General features: G+C 39.0%; 1 protein-coding gene across 10 annotated transcripts in view; it reads left to right on the top strand.

Moving 5' to 3' along the window:
- The window catches only part of SLC41A2 (solute carrier family 41 member 2), a 214,804-nt gene that overhangs the window by 38,431 nt on the left and 161,138 nt on the right, over positions 1 to 15,235 (top strand). The window lies entirely within an intron of this gene.

Genomic DNA, 15,235 nt, shown 5'->3' with positions numbered 1-15,235 from the left:
GAGAGTGTCACCCTGCCCACAAGGGAACTCCCCTCTGCTGACCCCAGGTGGGAAAGCAGTCAAAAAAGCAACGTCCAGTCAGTGCCACATTTAAATGTGCCTTTTTTAAAACTGAAAATTTATACACATTCATTAAAGTGAGTTCAAACAATGAAGTGTATTAAATAAAAGATGAAAAGTCTCCCTTATTCCTCATCTCCAAAATAAAAACCCTTCTCCCCAGGGATCGCTGTTAATAAGAGTTTGTGGATATATACTTGCAAACATATTTCTATATGCTTTTTCTTATGCTTACATAGACATACATGCAGAGCTTTTCAAAACTTAAAATGAAATGTTACATCTGTTTTTCTGCAACTGATTTTTATTGCTTAACAATACATCTTGCACATTTTTCCAGGTTGGCCCACAGGATTATTTGCATTTTTAAATGAATACTTGATATTCCATTCAGTGCATATACCATGCGTTGCTCTAACAACTCTCCTCACAGATTGTCTTTACACACTTGTACTAATATTTTTGTAGGATAGACTTTAAAAATGGAATTGCTGAGTTTTAGTGTATGTATGCATTTAAAATTTTAGATGTACTGTCAAATTGTCTTCCAAAACGTTTGTACTGATTTACATTCCTACTCTCGATATATAAGTACTTTTATTTCTTCAAGTCCTTCTCAGCATTATATATCCTGAATATTTTTTAGTTTGGTCAATCTGATGGGAAATGTGTCCTTTTTTTTTTTTGCCTGGGCAAACACTGGCAGTTGAACCTGAGTCTCCAACATGGCAGGTGAGAACTCTGCCTGCTGAGCCTCTGTGGCCACCCAATGTGTCTTGTTTTAATTAATATTCTTTATTATTCATGTTTAGCATATTTTTGTCTTTTATGATGTCTATATTAAAGTCTATTTTGGGGTGGGTGGGAGAGTTTAGTACTTCCATATTTTTTCTCTAGTCCCTCAAGGGATTCTACCAGCACTTTTTAATTATCAGCCCACCATAGTCTGGGATGTATTCAGGTATTACCTTAAACTATACGGAATTACGAGGCCTCCTTTTGTTCTGGGATACATGTGTTTGGGTTGATTTAGGCAGGTTGATTTAGGATGTGTGTTATAGAGGATTTACTTTCTAGACACAATAAAGCTCTCTGCCTTTGGTCTCTAACAGTAGATGAAGCTGTAGAATACATACACTGTCATCCTTTGCCTTGCCATCTGATTTACCTTATCCCCAACCAAATTGACTCTGTTTTTTTTAATCTCTAATTGAAGCCTGACCTCTTTTCAGTTACTTTAACAGTTGTATGTAGCAATGCTGACTTTCAGACCTACAGAACTCCAGCTCTGAGTCTTAGGTGTCACACAGGTACCCCAAATTCTAAGGAAATAGCAATGTAGCACAGCATCTCAGAATCTAGAAATACACTTAAACTTAGGACGAAGTGTGACTGCTATAAGAGCTTACAATCTAGGCTCCAATTTTCTTACAAGTGTTTTCTAAAGGAAACCATACCATTTTTTCCCTTTTGTTTCTAGCTTATTTTGCACAACACAATGTCCCCAAGGTTCATTCACTTTGTTGTGTGCCTCGTGCCTTCGTTCCTTTCTGTAGCTGCACAATATTCCATCATGTGAAACCATCACAGTTCAGCATTCTGCTTTTCAGCCACTGTACCTCGTGGCCCCCTCCATCTATTGGGTTTTGTTTTACTTTGTCAGAGCTATCAGAATGCAATATACCAGCAAGAGAACAGCTTTTAAAGGGGGAATTTATCACACTGCAAGTTTATAGTTTCTAAGTCCGCAAAAACGTCCAAACTAAGGCATCCAGGTAAGGATACCTTGACTCAAGGAAGGCCAGTAGTCCACAACCACTCTTTCAGGGGGAAGGCATCTTCTGGCATCTTCTGGTCCTTGGGTTTCTGGTCGTCAGCTTCCCCGGGGCCTTCTCTCTCTGCTTCTCCAACGTCTCTTGTCTGTGTCAGCTCTGAAGCTTTTTCCAAAATGGTTCCCTCTTAAAGGACTCTTGGAGGTGGATTAAGACCCACCTTGAGTGGGCAGAAACACATCTCCATGGGAGCCACCTAATCATAGGATCCCACCCACAATTAGGTGGTCACATCTCCATGGAAACAACTTAATCTAAAAGATCCCACCAAGTAATATTGAGTCAGGACTAAAGACCATGGCTTTCCTGGGGTAGACAACAGTATCAAGGCGTTCATTGCTAATTACAAAATGAACAATCCATGTCTTATAGTGTCCTCAGTTGTATAGACAGCAGCACTCTCAATTTTAGACTGTTTTCATTTTGGTCCAGAGACAATGAACCGATAAACACAGCTTCACCAGATATCCAATCTAAACCTCCCTTTATCACTTGTCCTCCCACTCCAATCATTTACTCCTGGTATTGCAGTGGTACTGTTGATGGCTTCCTGTTAACTACTGGCCATAGCATGTGGTTTAGTTTCTTAAGCTGCCAGAATGCAATATATCAGTAATGGAATGGCTTTTAAAAGAGGGAATGTATTAAGTTGCAAGTTTACAGTTCTAAGGCTGTGAAAATGTCCAAATTAAGGCACAAACAAGAGGTTACCTTCACTCAAGAAAGGCTGATGTCATCCAGAACACCTCTACCAGCCACCTGGCTGGTGGCTTCTGGACACCTCTCTCAGCTGGGAGGGCACATGGTGACGTCTGCTCGCTTTCTCTCATTTCATGAGGACTTCCTGGGGGTGGTTTCCATCTGTATCTCAAAAGTCTCTGGCTGTGTGGGCGTTGTTAGCACTGAAGCCTTTTCCAAGATGGTTCCCTCTTCAGGGGCTCCAGTGAGCAACCCCACCTTGAATGGGTAGAGACTCATCTCCATGGAAACCATCTAATCAAAAGTTACCACCTGCAATTGGGTGGGTCACATCTTCATGGAAACAATAAAAAAGATTCTACCCAGCAATACTGAATGAGAATTAAAGAAGATGGCTTTTCTGGGGTACATGATAGTTTCAAAACCTAGCACAGCATGCAATATTAGCTTTTCCCCTATACCCGTCTATTGTTGTCTCTTTGTACAAGATCAAACCTTTGAAGTAGTTCATGCAAGAACTCATTTATAAACTGTAGAGTTCATTGGTGTGCTATATAATGCTATACAACCCCTTTCCATCCTATTCATTTTCCATATGGTAATGTTACTCATAACCCCACTAATGAGCTACCTTTACTTCTATCCAGGCCCTTACATTTAAGTTCGACCTCACTGGGTAACTGTCCACCCATCTCCAGCTTCTTGAAACTCAAAGTCCTCTGTAGTCTACACTGCAGGCCTCTGAGTTTACCTTTACCAGTTACAATAGTGAAATCACACGGGATCTGTCTTTTTCCCCTGGCTTATTTCACTCAGCATTTTGTCTTCTACATCATCCATGTTGTCATGTGCTTTAGGACCTCACTTTATCTTACTGCTGCACACTATTCCATTCTATGTATAGACCACATTTTTGTTTATCTGCTCATCTGTTGATGGTGGTGGGCACTGGGATTGTTTCCATGCTATGGGCAGTAGTCAATAGTGCCCATTTGAACAGTGGTGGGAAATGTCTGGGTCCCTGCTTTCAGCTCCTCTGAAATACCAAGTAATGAGATTGCTGAGTTGTAGGACAACTTGATATTTAGTTTTTCGAGGAACCGCCAAACTGTCTTCCACAGTGGCTGTACCATTAAACATCCCACTAGTAATGAATAAGTGTTCCAATTTCTCCACAATTGGAGAATTGTAGTTTTCTGCTTATTTAATAGCAGCTGTTTTTTTTAAGTTTATTTTTATTGAGATATCTTCACGCACTTAACGTCTATCCAAAGTATACAATCAGTGGCTCACAATATCATCACATAGTTTTGTATTCATCACCACAATCATTTTAGAACACTTACATTACTCCATAAAAAGAAATAAAAAGAAAAACTCATAATACTATACCCCTTATCTCCCTCTCATTGGCTACTAGTATTGCAATCTACCCAATTTTTTTTACCTCTTGTCCTCACCCTATTATTATTATTTTTTGCCCTTATTTTTTCACTCATCTGTGCGTGCCCTGGACACAAGTTTTTCACAATCACATGGTCACATTGTAAAAGTTATATAGTTATACAATCATTCTTAAGAATCAAGGCCACTGGAACACAGCTCAGCAGTTTCAGGTGCTTCCCTCTATCCATTCCAATCAATCATACACTAAAAAGGGCTATCTATATAATGCATAAGAACAACCTCCAGGGTAACCTCTCAAATCTATTTGAGATCTCTCAGCCACTGAAACTTTGTTGTATCTCATTTCTCTGTTCCTCTTTTTGGTGAAGAAGACTTTCTCAATCCCATGATGCTGGGTCCTGGCTCATCTTGGATTTCTGTCCCATGTTGCCAGGGAGGTTTACACTCCTGGGCGTCATGTCCCACGTAGAAAGAGGGAAGGCAGTGAGTTTGCTTGTCTAGTTGGCTGAGAGAGAGGCCACATCTGAGCAAGAAAAGATGTTCTCTGGGGGTGACTCTTAGGCCTAATTTTAAGTAGGCTTGACCTATCCTTTGTGGAGATGTTTCATATGAACAAACCCGAAGATTGAGGGCTCAGCCTGTTGATTTGGTTGTCCCCACTGATTGTGAGTCCTCTTTTTAAATAACATATATACATAAAAGCAATAACTTTCAAAGTATATCACAACAATTAGTTGTAGAACAGATTTCAGCGTTTGGTATGGGTTACAGTTCCACATTTTTAGGTTTTTATTTCTAGCTGCTCTAAGGAGACCAAAAGAAATGTCAGTATGATTTAGCAGTCATACTCATTTGTTAAACCCTACCGTATCATAACTCCACCCTCACCTTTGATCTTTCTCCCGCTCTTTAAGGGTATTTGTGCTATGCCCATTATGATTTTTTCATTTTGGAAGGGACTGTTGATAATAGGGGATGGGGGGATGGAACTAGCAGATATTCTGGAGAGGCTGGGCCTTCTGCCTTCAGGACTTATCTGGTCCAGGGACCCATCTGGAGGCTGTGGGGTCTGGAGAGTTACCCTAGTGCACGGAACCTTTGTGGACTCTTACATACGCTCTAGGTGTTCTTTAGGATTGGCAGGAATGGTTTTGGCTGAGGTTTGGCAGGTTGTGAAAAGTAGCTGTGTCTAACAGAAGCTTGTGTGAGAGTGAGCTCCAGAGTGGCTTCTCAACGCGATTTGAATTCTCTCACCCACTGATACCTTATTTGTTACACAAAAATAAATCAGACTTTGTTGATCCCACAGTGCCAGGGCCAGATTCATCCCTGGGGGTAATCTCCCATGTTGACTTTCGCCCCTGGATGTCATGTCCCACATACGGGGGAGGGCAATGATTTCACTTGCAGAGTTGGGCTTAGAGAGAGTGAGACCACATCTGAGCAACAGCAGAGGTCCTCCAGAAGTAACTCTTTGGCATAACTATAGGTAGGCTAAGCTTCTCCACTATCTACAAAGCTTCACAACAGCAAGCCTCATGATCAAGGGCTTGACCTATTGATTTGGGTGTCCCTAATGTTTGGCACAGTATCCAGGGTTTCCCTGATGGTAAAGTTTAATAGTTTCATTTCTTTCTCTTCCATCCCTCAAGGGACTTTGCCAATACTTATTGATTATCTGCTTAATAAATTCTAGACTGTATCTAGGCATTACATTGAGCTATACTGGATTAAAGGCCCTCATTCTTATTCTGGGCTCCCTGTGTTTGGATTGTTTAAATGATCCATCCAGACAGGTTGTGTTAGATTATGTGCTACAGAAAGCCTAGGTTCTGGACGTAATAAAACTTTCTTTCTTTGGTCTCAAAGAGTAGGTGTTACAAATGTCTTCCTTACCCCTGTAATCTGGAGTACCTTAAACCCAACCTGATTAGCTTCATTCTTGTCTCTAAATGCCAGGTATTACATACATAAAACAGTCCCTCAAAATCCAGAGACAACAATTACTGCCCTGGACTAAATGTGACTGCTGTCAGAGCTTACAGAAAACTAGGCCCCAGTTTTCTTAGAAGTATTTTCTAAATGAGATCATACAATATTTGTTCTTTTGTTTCTGGCTTATTTTGTTTGGCCTTTTTTTTTTAAGAAAGATTTTTGATGATTGATTGAATCTCTTTACTTGTAATTTGTTCAGATCCTCTATTTCTTCTTGAGTCAGGTTTTTGTGTGTTTCTAGGAATTTGTCCATTTCATCTAAGTTGTCTAGTTTATTGGTATAATAATTCATAGTATCCTCTTATGATTTTTTAAAATTTCTTCAGGATTCATGGTAGTGACCCCCTTCTTATTTCTGGTTTGATTTGTGTCTTCTCCCTTATTTTTCTTTGTGAGCCTAGCTCTGGGTCCATTGATTTTACTGATTTTCTCGAAGAACCAACTTTTTTTTTTTTTTATTCTATTGTGTTTCTGTTCTCTAGTCCATTTATTTCTGTTAATCTTTGTTATTTTTGTTTGCTTTTGGGTTAGTTTGCTGTCCTCTTTCTGCTTCCTCCAAGTGAACAAGTTAAGTCCTTGATTTTTCTCTCATTCTTGTTTTTTAATATAGGCACTTAGGTTTATATATTTCCCTCTCAGCACTGCCTTTGCCACATCCCATAAGTTCTGACATGTTGTATTCTCTTTTTATTCATCTCCACATATTTACCACTTTCTCTATCAATTTCTTCTTTGAGCCACTGATATTAAGAGTACATTGTTTAATCTCCATATATTTGTGAAAGCTCTGGTTCTTCGGTAGTTATTAATTTCCAGCTTCATTTCATTGTGGTCAGAGAAAGTGCTTTGTATTATTTCAGTCTTATTAAATTTACAAAGATCTGTTTTGCTTCCCAGAATATGATGTAATCTGCAGAACATTCTATGAACACTAGAGAAGAATATATATCCTGGACTTTTGGGCAGTAATTATCTAAATATGTCCATTAGGTCGAATTCCTTTATCACATTAAGTTCTCTTTTTCCTTGTTGATTTTTTGTGTGGTTTTCTGTCTATAGAGAAGAGTGGTGTACTGAAGTCTCGGGCTATTACTGTTGCAAAATCTATAGCTCCCTTCAATTTTTCCAGTGTTTGCCTCATGTACTTTGGAGCTCCTTGATTGGGAGCGTAAACTTTATGGTTATTTCCTTTTGGTGAATTGCCCCTTTTATTAATATGTAGTGTCCTTCGTCTCTTATGATGTCTTTACATTTAAAGTTTGTTTTGCCTGATAATACTATGGCTACTCCTACTTTCTTTTGGTTATACCTTGTATAGGAGGTCTTTTTCCATCCTTTCACCTTCAGTCTATTTGTGTCCTTGGGTTTAAGATGAGTCTCTTGTAAGTAGCATATAGATGGATCACATTATTTAATCCATTTGGGCAATCTGTATCTTTTAATTGGTGAATTTAGTCCATTAACATTCAAAGTTATTACTGTAAGAACAGTTCTTGATTCTACCATCTTATCCTTTAGTTTTTAGTTGTCAGATTCTTTTCCCTCTCTCTCTTTTTATCCTTTAAGTTACCCATACTGATACTCTTCAATTCTGTGCCCTCCTCCAGACCTCCTTCTGTCTCTTTATTCAGCTGACAGAATTCCCTTGAGTAGTTCTTGTAGGGCGGGCCTCTTGTTGACAGATTTTCTTAGGCTTTCTTTTGTCTGAGAAGACTTTAACCCCTCCCTCAATTTTGAAGGACACTTGGCTGGATAAAGAATTCTTGCTGGAAGTCTTCCTTGTTCAGGATCTTAAATATATCATACCCCTGCCTTCTTGTCTCCCTGGTGCCTGTTGATATGATATAACTTTCACAGTGTGACTGTGTGATTGTGAAAACCTTGTGTCTGATGCTCTTTTTATCTACAGTATGGACAGATGAATAAAATATATGGATTAAAAATAAATAAATATAGGGGGAACAAATGTTAAAATAAAAAAATATATATATTGGGTAGATGGAAATACTAGCGGTCAATGAGAGGGACATGTAAGCGGTATGGTATGTATGAGTTTTTTCTTTTTATTTCTTTTTCTGGAGGGATGCAAATGTTCTAACAAATGATCATGGTGATGAATATACAGCTATGTGATGATATTGTGAGCCATTGATTGTACACCATGTGTGGAATGTTTGTTAAGAATATATGTGCTTGTATGTTGTTTTATCAATAAAAATTAAAAAAAAAAAAAAGGGCAGTGCGATGGTGGCTCAATGGTAGAGTTCTCACCTGCCATACCGGAGACCTGGGTTTGATTCCCAGTGCCTGCCCATGTTAAAAAAAAATAGATTCGATTTGAATCTATTATCTACCCAAGAAAAGTCATGTTTTGATCCTGATCCTATCTTTGGGGGAGAGGGCAGCTTTTCTTTTAATCCTGAGTTACTATCATAGGGTGGAAAGTTTGATTAGATTATCTCCACAGGATTGCGGCATGCCCAGTGGTGGGTGTGGCCTCGGATAGGTGGAGACATGACTCTGCCCACTCCAAGTAGGCCCTGATTACTTTACCGGAGTCCCTTAGAAGGGGAAACAGTGTGGAGAGAGCACAGAGCCTACAGACGCAGACACTTGGAGAACAGTTGTTTCAGAGTGTCAAAGCCCAACAGCCAGGGACCTTTGGAGATGCAGAAGGAAAGCGCCCTGGGGAGCCTGGTGAAATGAGGAGAGAAGCTAGCAGATGTTACCTTGTGCCTTCAAAAGAGGTAAAAACAACCACCAACTACCTCTTTATGCCTTCACGTCACACATAAGATAAAAACTAAAAGTCATTTATTCAGATATTTGTTGAATGTTTTCAGTAGGTTGGAGTTTTTTAGATATTAGAGAAAGACAAAGTTACCGTCCTCATAGAATTCACATGCTCAAGAGAGACTTCAAAAAACAAAAGCAAAACCAGAAAAATCAAGTAGGATAACTGCAGACTGATGCCGTGTAAGGAAATGAAGGGGGAGTGGGTCGGGCTCCTTCAGATGCTCCAGTCACGTCCTGTGGTTGGCAGTGATGGCTCCCAGAATTCTGCGTCCCAAGCCCTGGGGCCTTGGAGATGCTACATGGCAAGAAGGAATTAGGGCTGGACATGGAATCCAGGCTGCTAATCAGCTGACCATGACCTGAGGATATTAGCCTGGATTATCCAACGACTCATTGTGTCCATGAGCCCTCCTAACTAGAGGAGGTCAGGGTGATAGGATTGAGAAAGGCTTGACCAGCCGTTGCTAGCTTTGAAGATTTGGTGGGCTGTGAACCAGGGGATGTGGGCAACCACTAGAATTTGGGAAAGGCCAGGAAGCATCCTCCATTTAAGCCTCTGGAAGGAAATCCGTCCTGCCGGCACATTGGCTCAGCCCATGGAAAGCCATCTTGCACCTCTGACCTCAGAATTCTAAGATTGAACATTTGCGTTGTTTTAAGCCACCAAGTTTGTGGCGATTTGTTACATCAGCCCTAGGAAACTACACACGATCTAGAAGGCTTTGTATGAATTTCCATGTCCACCTTCTCAAGCTTACCTTCGTCCACTCTCTGTCCTGTCCTCCGTGTTCTAGCCTCACTGGTCTTTTTTTGATTCCTCAAATGTGCCATTTTCTTTCATGTCTTAGATGCTTTGCTTAGAATATTCTTTGTCCCATTCAGAATTCAAAGCACCCTTTAAATTTCATCTTAACTGTCACTTCATCATAGAGACATTCTTTTTTTTAATCATTATTTATCTTGTCTTTATTTTAGTGGAAAATAGCCATTTTTAAACATTTTTATTGTAAAATATAACATACGCAGAAAAGTGATAGATTTCAAAGTATATTTTAACAAGTAATTATACTCAAAGTATGATGTGGGGTACAGTTCCACAGTGTCAGGTATTTCCTTTCGCTGCTCAAATACACTGAGACTAAAAAGAAGCCACCATATGATTCAGTAGTCGTGCTTTGTCAGGCACTATCTATGCTGCTATAGCTCCTCCATCGTCTTTGATCCGTCTCCCACTCTTTCGGGGTATTTGGGCAATGACCACTGACCTTCTTCCTGTTGGGAGGGGTGGCGACATTAGGAGGTGGGGAGATGGACTGGTGGATGCTCTTGGAGACACTGGTACCTCTGGGTTTCTGGGCTTATCTGGCCTAGGAACAATCTAGAGGTTTTAGGTTTCTGAAAAACAAACGAGTGAAACTATTATAGGGTCTGAGATGGAGCCCTGGGTATTCTTTAGGGTTTTCAGAATACTGTTTGTTGGTTGGGGCTTGGCATACCATGGTAATTGGCAGTATCTCACTAAAGTTTGCATAAGAGTCACCTCCAGAAGAGCCTCTCGACTCTATTTGAACTCTCTTAGCAACTGGCACCTTATTTTGTTGCTTTTCTTTTCACACTTCTGGACAAGAAGGCATTGTCAATTCCATGATGCCAGGGCCAGGGTCATCCCTGGAGTCATGTCCTGTGTTGCCAGGAAGACTTTCACCCTTGGGTGCCATGTACCCATGGAGGGTAATGAGTTTATTTGCAGAGTTGAGCTTAGAAAGAGAGACCACATCTGAGCAACAAAAGAGGTTGTCTGGCAGTGACTCTTAGACATAACTATAGATAGACTTGGCTTTGTCATTACAGAAATAAATTTCATAAAAGCAAGCCTCAAGATTGAGGACTTGGCCTATTAACTTGGGAATCCCCAATGCTTGAGAGAGTATCAGGAACTTCCCAGGTGGGGAAGTTTAATAATTCCATATTTTTTCTCCAGTCCTCAAGGGACTTTGCAAAGACTTTTTTATTATCTGCCCAGCATACTCTAGAATGTATCAGGGCTTTACATTAAGCCATACAGAATTACAAGACCTTATTCCTATTCTTGACTGCATATGTTTATGTTGTTTAAATGAACTGGCTAGACAGTTTAAGGTAGATTATGTGCTACAGAAACTATAAATTTTGGACAAAATGAACAGCTCTTCCTTTACATGCACCATCTCATTGAGTCCTTACAAGAAAACTGTGAAGGAGATATTATTACCTTTATTTTATAAAATAAAAGCCTGTATTATTAGGTCTTGGAGCTGGGGCTTGGATCTTGGTTTAACTTCAATGCCTGTCCTCTTAACAGTACATGACTTTGTATGCACAGGAGAGCATTTCCAATATTTTAAAAGCTATATAACTCTGAAGTGGTAGAGTTCAGGGCCAGTTTTAAACAACTAAAAAATTTAGTTTGTCTTGGGTGCTGTTACCTCAGCTAGATCATCAAATTTAGGATAAGGAGTTAAATGGTCATTAGTGTCTTAAAATAGTATTCTAATATTGTGACTGGCTTATTAGGGCGGACTACCTAGTCATTACCCCCTTCTATTTAATAGCCCTTCTTCTTGTTTACATAGGAGACCTGCTCTCTAGCCCTGGCTCTCTGCTTTCTGCTTTTCTTCCTCGATTGTCAATCAGCTTTGAGTTATCCATTGATGTTTATGAGAAAAATCGACAGGATCACTTGTGCTGAGTTGGAGGTATAGTTCAAAGACTGAGTTTAGATACTATCTTCACTTTACAAAAGAGGGAACTGATAGAGTTCAGAGTTCACTTAGCTAGTAAGTACAGGTTGGGACTTCAAATACAGATTTTTACCCCGAAGTCTATGCCTTTTTGGTAGGAGTACAAAATACAAATACGTGAACTATAACTATAGTGTTTGGCTGAATACTCAAGATCCTTAAGAGGTAAAGTGAGTACTATAGGAATTCTCCAGTGGTACCAAAAAAGACTGATAGGTATGTGAGATCCCTGCTCCTACATATTATTTTATTACCATATGACTACTGCGGTATGTGTGTTTGAGAATTCAGATGGCATGGTATAATATCTGAGTTATGTTTCTAGTCCTGGAACTTTGAATAGGGCTATTCTTCTGTGATAGAAAGTTTTGTAAAATTCTAGTGTTTTAAATGTGCAAAGGGAAGACTAAAGGGCAGTATCAATGTTAGAGTAATTTTTGTAACCAGTTTCTCAGTTCATGAGAATGGTATCTCCGTATTTTCCTCCTGTATAAACTAGAGCTTGTATTAAAGGTAAAATACCTGTCTTAACCCCATATGCTAGATACCAGCACTTCCTTTGATGTAATAGTTTATTTATATTTAAAAAGTAATAAATGGACTTCCACTTCTGGGAAGATGAGGTAGTTGCGCTTAAAAAATTTTTTTTGTTGTTCCATTAAGTGCAACTAAAATCCCTGGAAATTTGATAAAAGAACAAACATAGGAGACTCTGACAGTTGGAGAGAGGAAGATGAATTGGCTAGAAACCTTGGAATACAAGGATCCGCACAATTGTGTGTTGCCTAGAATTTCATTTTGCCTTATATATCCTAGAATTGGAGCTGAAGAAACTAGCAACCTGTAAATGCCAAAGCCTGCTTTCTCTAGCCAAAGGACCCAGAAAAGGGCAGCTTACCAAGACAAACCTTGAAAGCACTAACAGGCCTATTCCATCTAAATTCAGAAAGTGTGGCCCACTCACACTCACACCAGCCATGGCCCAGGAGAAAACATGGGCCCCACCCTGGTGAGGTGGTCTAGGCACGCCAACACCCTGCTCAGGGTGATGTCAAGGAAAGCAAGTAGGAGCTAGAGCCTCAATCCCTGCCAGCTGATGAAACGCTCTTCCTCCCACCACTGCAGTGTCAGTGGAGAAAACATGGGGAGCTGGACGTCCCTTCCATCCAACACTCGCAAGGCATCTCATCCTCTCCCCACTGCAGTGGTATCAGTGGTGACCTAGTGGAGAGTCAGAACCTTCACCATTGCCCAGGAATAACAAGACCACCAGAGTGTCAGTGAAGACCACGTGGGGAGATGGAATTGCCACCTCTCCCAGCAATAATGAGGACCACCTCCTCCCCAGATGTCAGCAGAGATGGACTGGGGTCCTGGGCATCCACCCCCACCTGGTAGTAACAAGTTGGTCTCCCCCCTTCTCCTACCAGAGCAGTATCAGAGAAAGCCAGCTAAAACAGAATGTTTAGCTAAGATCCAGAACATTATAATATAATACAAAAATGTACAGATTGCAATAAAAAATCATGCATCATTCCAAGAATCAGAAATACCTCAAATGGAATGAAAAAGACATTCAGTAAATGCCAGTATGAGGTGACAGAGTTGTTAGAATTAAATGACCAAGATGTTAAAGCGGCAATGATGAAAGTACTTCAGCAAGCAATTATGAACATGCTTGAAACAAATGAAAAAAAAATGGAGTTTCAACTAAGCAATAAAAAGTCTCAGCAAATAAATAGAAAAGATAATAATCAAATGAATATTTTAGAACTGAAAACTACAGTAACTGAATTAACAAACTTGGGGTCAATAGGCTCAATAGCAGAATAGTGGGAACCGAGGAAAGAATCAATAAACTGGATGATAGGATAACACAAATTACACAATATGAACAGAGAAAAGAGATTGGGCCAAAAAAAAAGAACAGAGTATTAGGGACCTGTGGGACTATGAGAAAAGATCTAAAATTTGTGTCATTGGAATCCCAGAAGGAAAGGAGAAAGAGAAAAAGGCTGAAAAAGTACTTCCAGAAATAATGACTGAAAACTTTTCCAAATTTGGCCAGAAACATAAGCTTACAGAGTCAGAAAGCTGAGTGAACCCCAACAGGATAAGCCCAAAGAAACCAACACCAAGACCCATTATGATTAAACTAAAGACAGAAAATATCAAGAAAGCGATAGATGAAACGCAAATGACAGTGTATTTCTTAGTAAAAAAAACATCGAGGCAGAAGGAAATGGCACACTATTATTCAAGTGCTGAAAGAAAATAACTGTCAACCCAGAATCCTGTATCCAGCAAAACTATCGCCCAAAAATCAAAAGAAAATAAGACATACTCAGTAAAGGAAAACAGAATTTGTTACCAGCAGACTCACTCAAAAAGAATGGCTTAAAAAAGCTCTCTAAACAGAAATTAAATGCTACAAGAAGAAATGAAGGGAAGGAAGAACATGGCAAGTAGAAATATGAGTAAAGATAGTAGGCTTTCCTTCCCTTGAATTTTCTAAATTATGTTTGATAGTTGAAACAAGTATAACACACTCTGATGTGGTCCCAAATGTATGTATGGGGATATTTCATACAATAATTAATGAGGGAGAATAAGGAAGTAAAGGAATACTTCCCCCAAAACAGTAAATGGTAATATCAGTAGGTTGTGATAATGCATTATGTATATATAATGTAATGCCCAGCATTACATTAGCAATCACTAAAAAGCTACAACTGAGTTTTGAAACACACTCAAAACTGTATAGATAAATCAAAATGGAATAATAATAAAAAAGTTCAAGTAACCCACAGTAAGGCAAGAAAAGAAGACAGAAACCAAAAGTAGAGAGAAAGAACAGAAAACAAAAGTAGAAGACACAGCCTTAACATATTAATAATTATATTGAAGAAAATTCTTTAAATATTCCAACTGAAAGACATTGGCAGAGTGTACTAAAAACATGATCCAACTATATGTTATCTATAAAAAATTACCTTCAAATATAGCAGTATAGGCAGATTGAAAGTAAAAGAAAAGATAGAAAAAGATCCATCATCCAAATATTAATCCAAGGAAAAGAGGAGTGATATATTGGCTATATGATAAAGCATATTTCATAACAAAGAAAATTAACAGAGAAAGACATTATATAATGATAAAAAGGTCAATCTACCAGTAAGACATAACAATCTGAAATAAATATTTACCATTCAGCAGAGCTGCAGAATATGTGAAGCAAAACCTGATAGAAAGAAAAACCCACAAATTGTAGTCTGAAGCTTTAGCACTTCTTCTCAATAATTGATAGAACAATTAGAAAATCAGTGAAATTCATGGTTGGCAATTATTTTCTTTCAGCACTTTAAATATTTTGTACCACTGTCTTCTTGCCTGTATAGTTACTGATGAGAAATTGACATTTAATTTTATTGGGATTCCTTTATACATAACACATTGCTTTTCTTCTTAATAGAATAATTTAGGGTAAAAAAAGCATATGACTTACAAAGACAAAATAGCAGAAGAAATTCCTGCATTAAAACTCTCCAGTTAGATTGGGAATAAAAAGCATGACCCAACTTGTGCTGTTTACATATGACTCATCTTAAATTCAAAGCAACTGCAAATGGTAGCCAAAAGAGAGCTGGGATAGCTATGCTTTCAGAT

The sequence above is a fragment of the Tamandua tetradactyla genome, chromosome 7 (assembly GCF_023851605.1).
Source record: "Tamandua tetradactyla isolate mTamTet1 chromosome 7, mTamTet1.pri, whole genome shotgun sequence".
Taxonomy (NCBI): Eukaryota; Metazoa; Chordata; class Mammalia; order Pilosa; family Myrmecophagidae; genus Tamandua; species Tamandua tetradactyla.
This window is presented reverse-complemented; position numbering and strand designations above follow the sequence as displayed.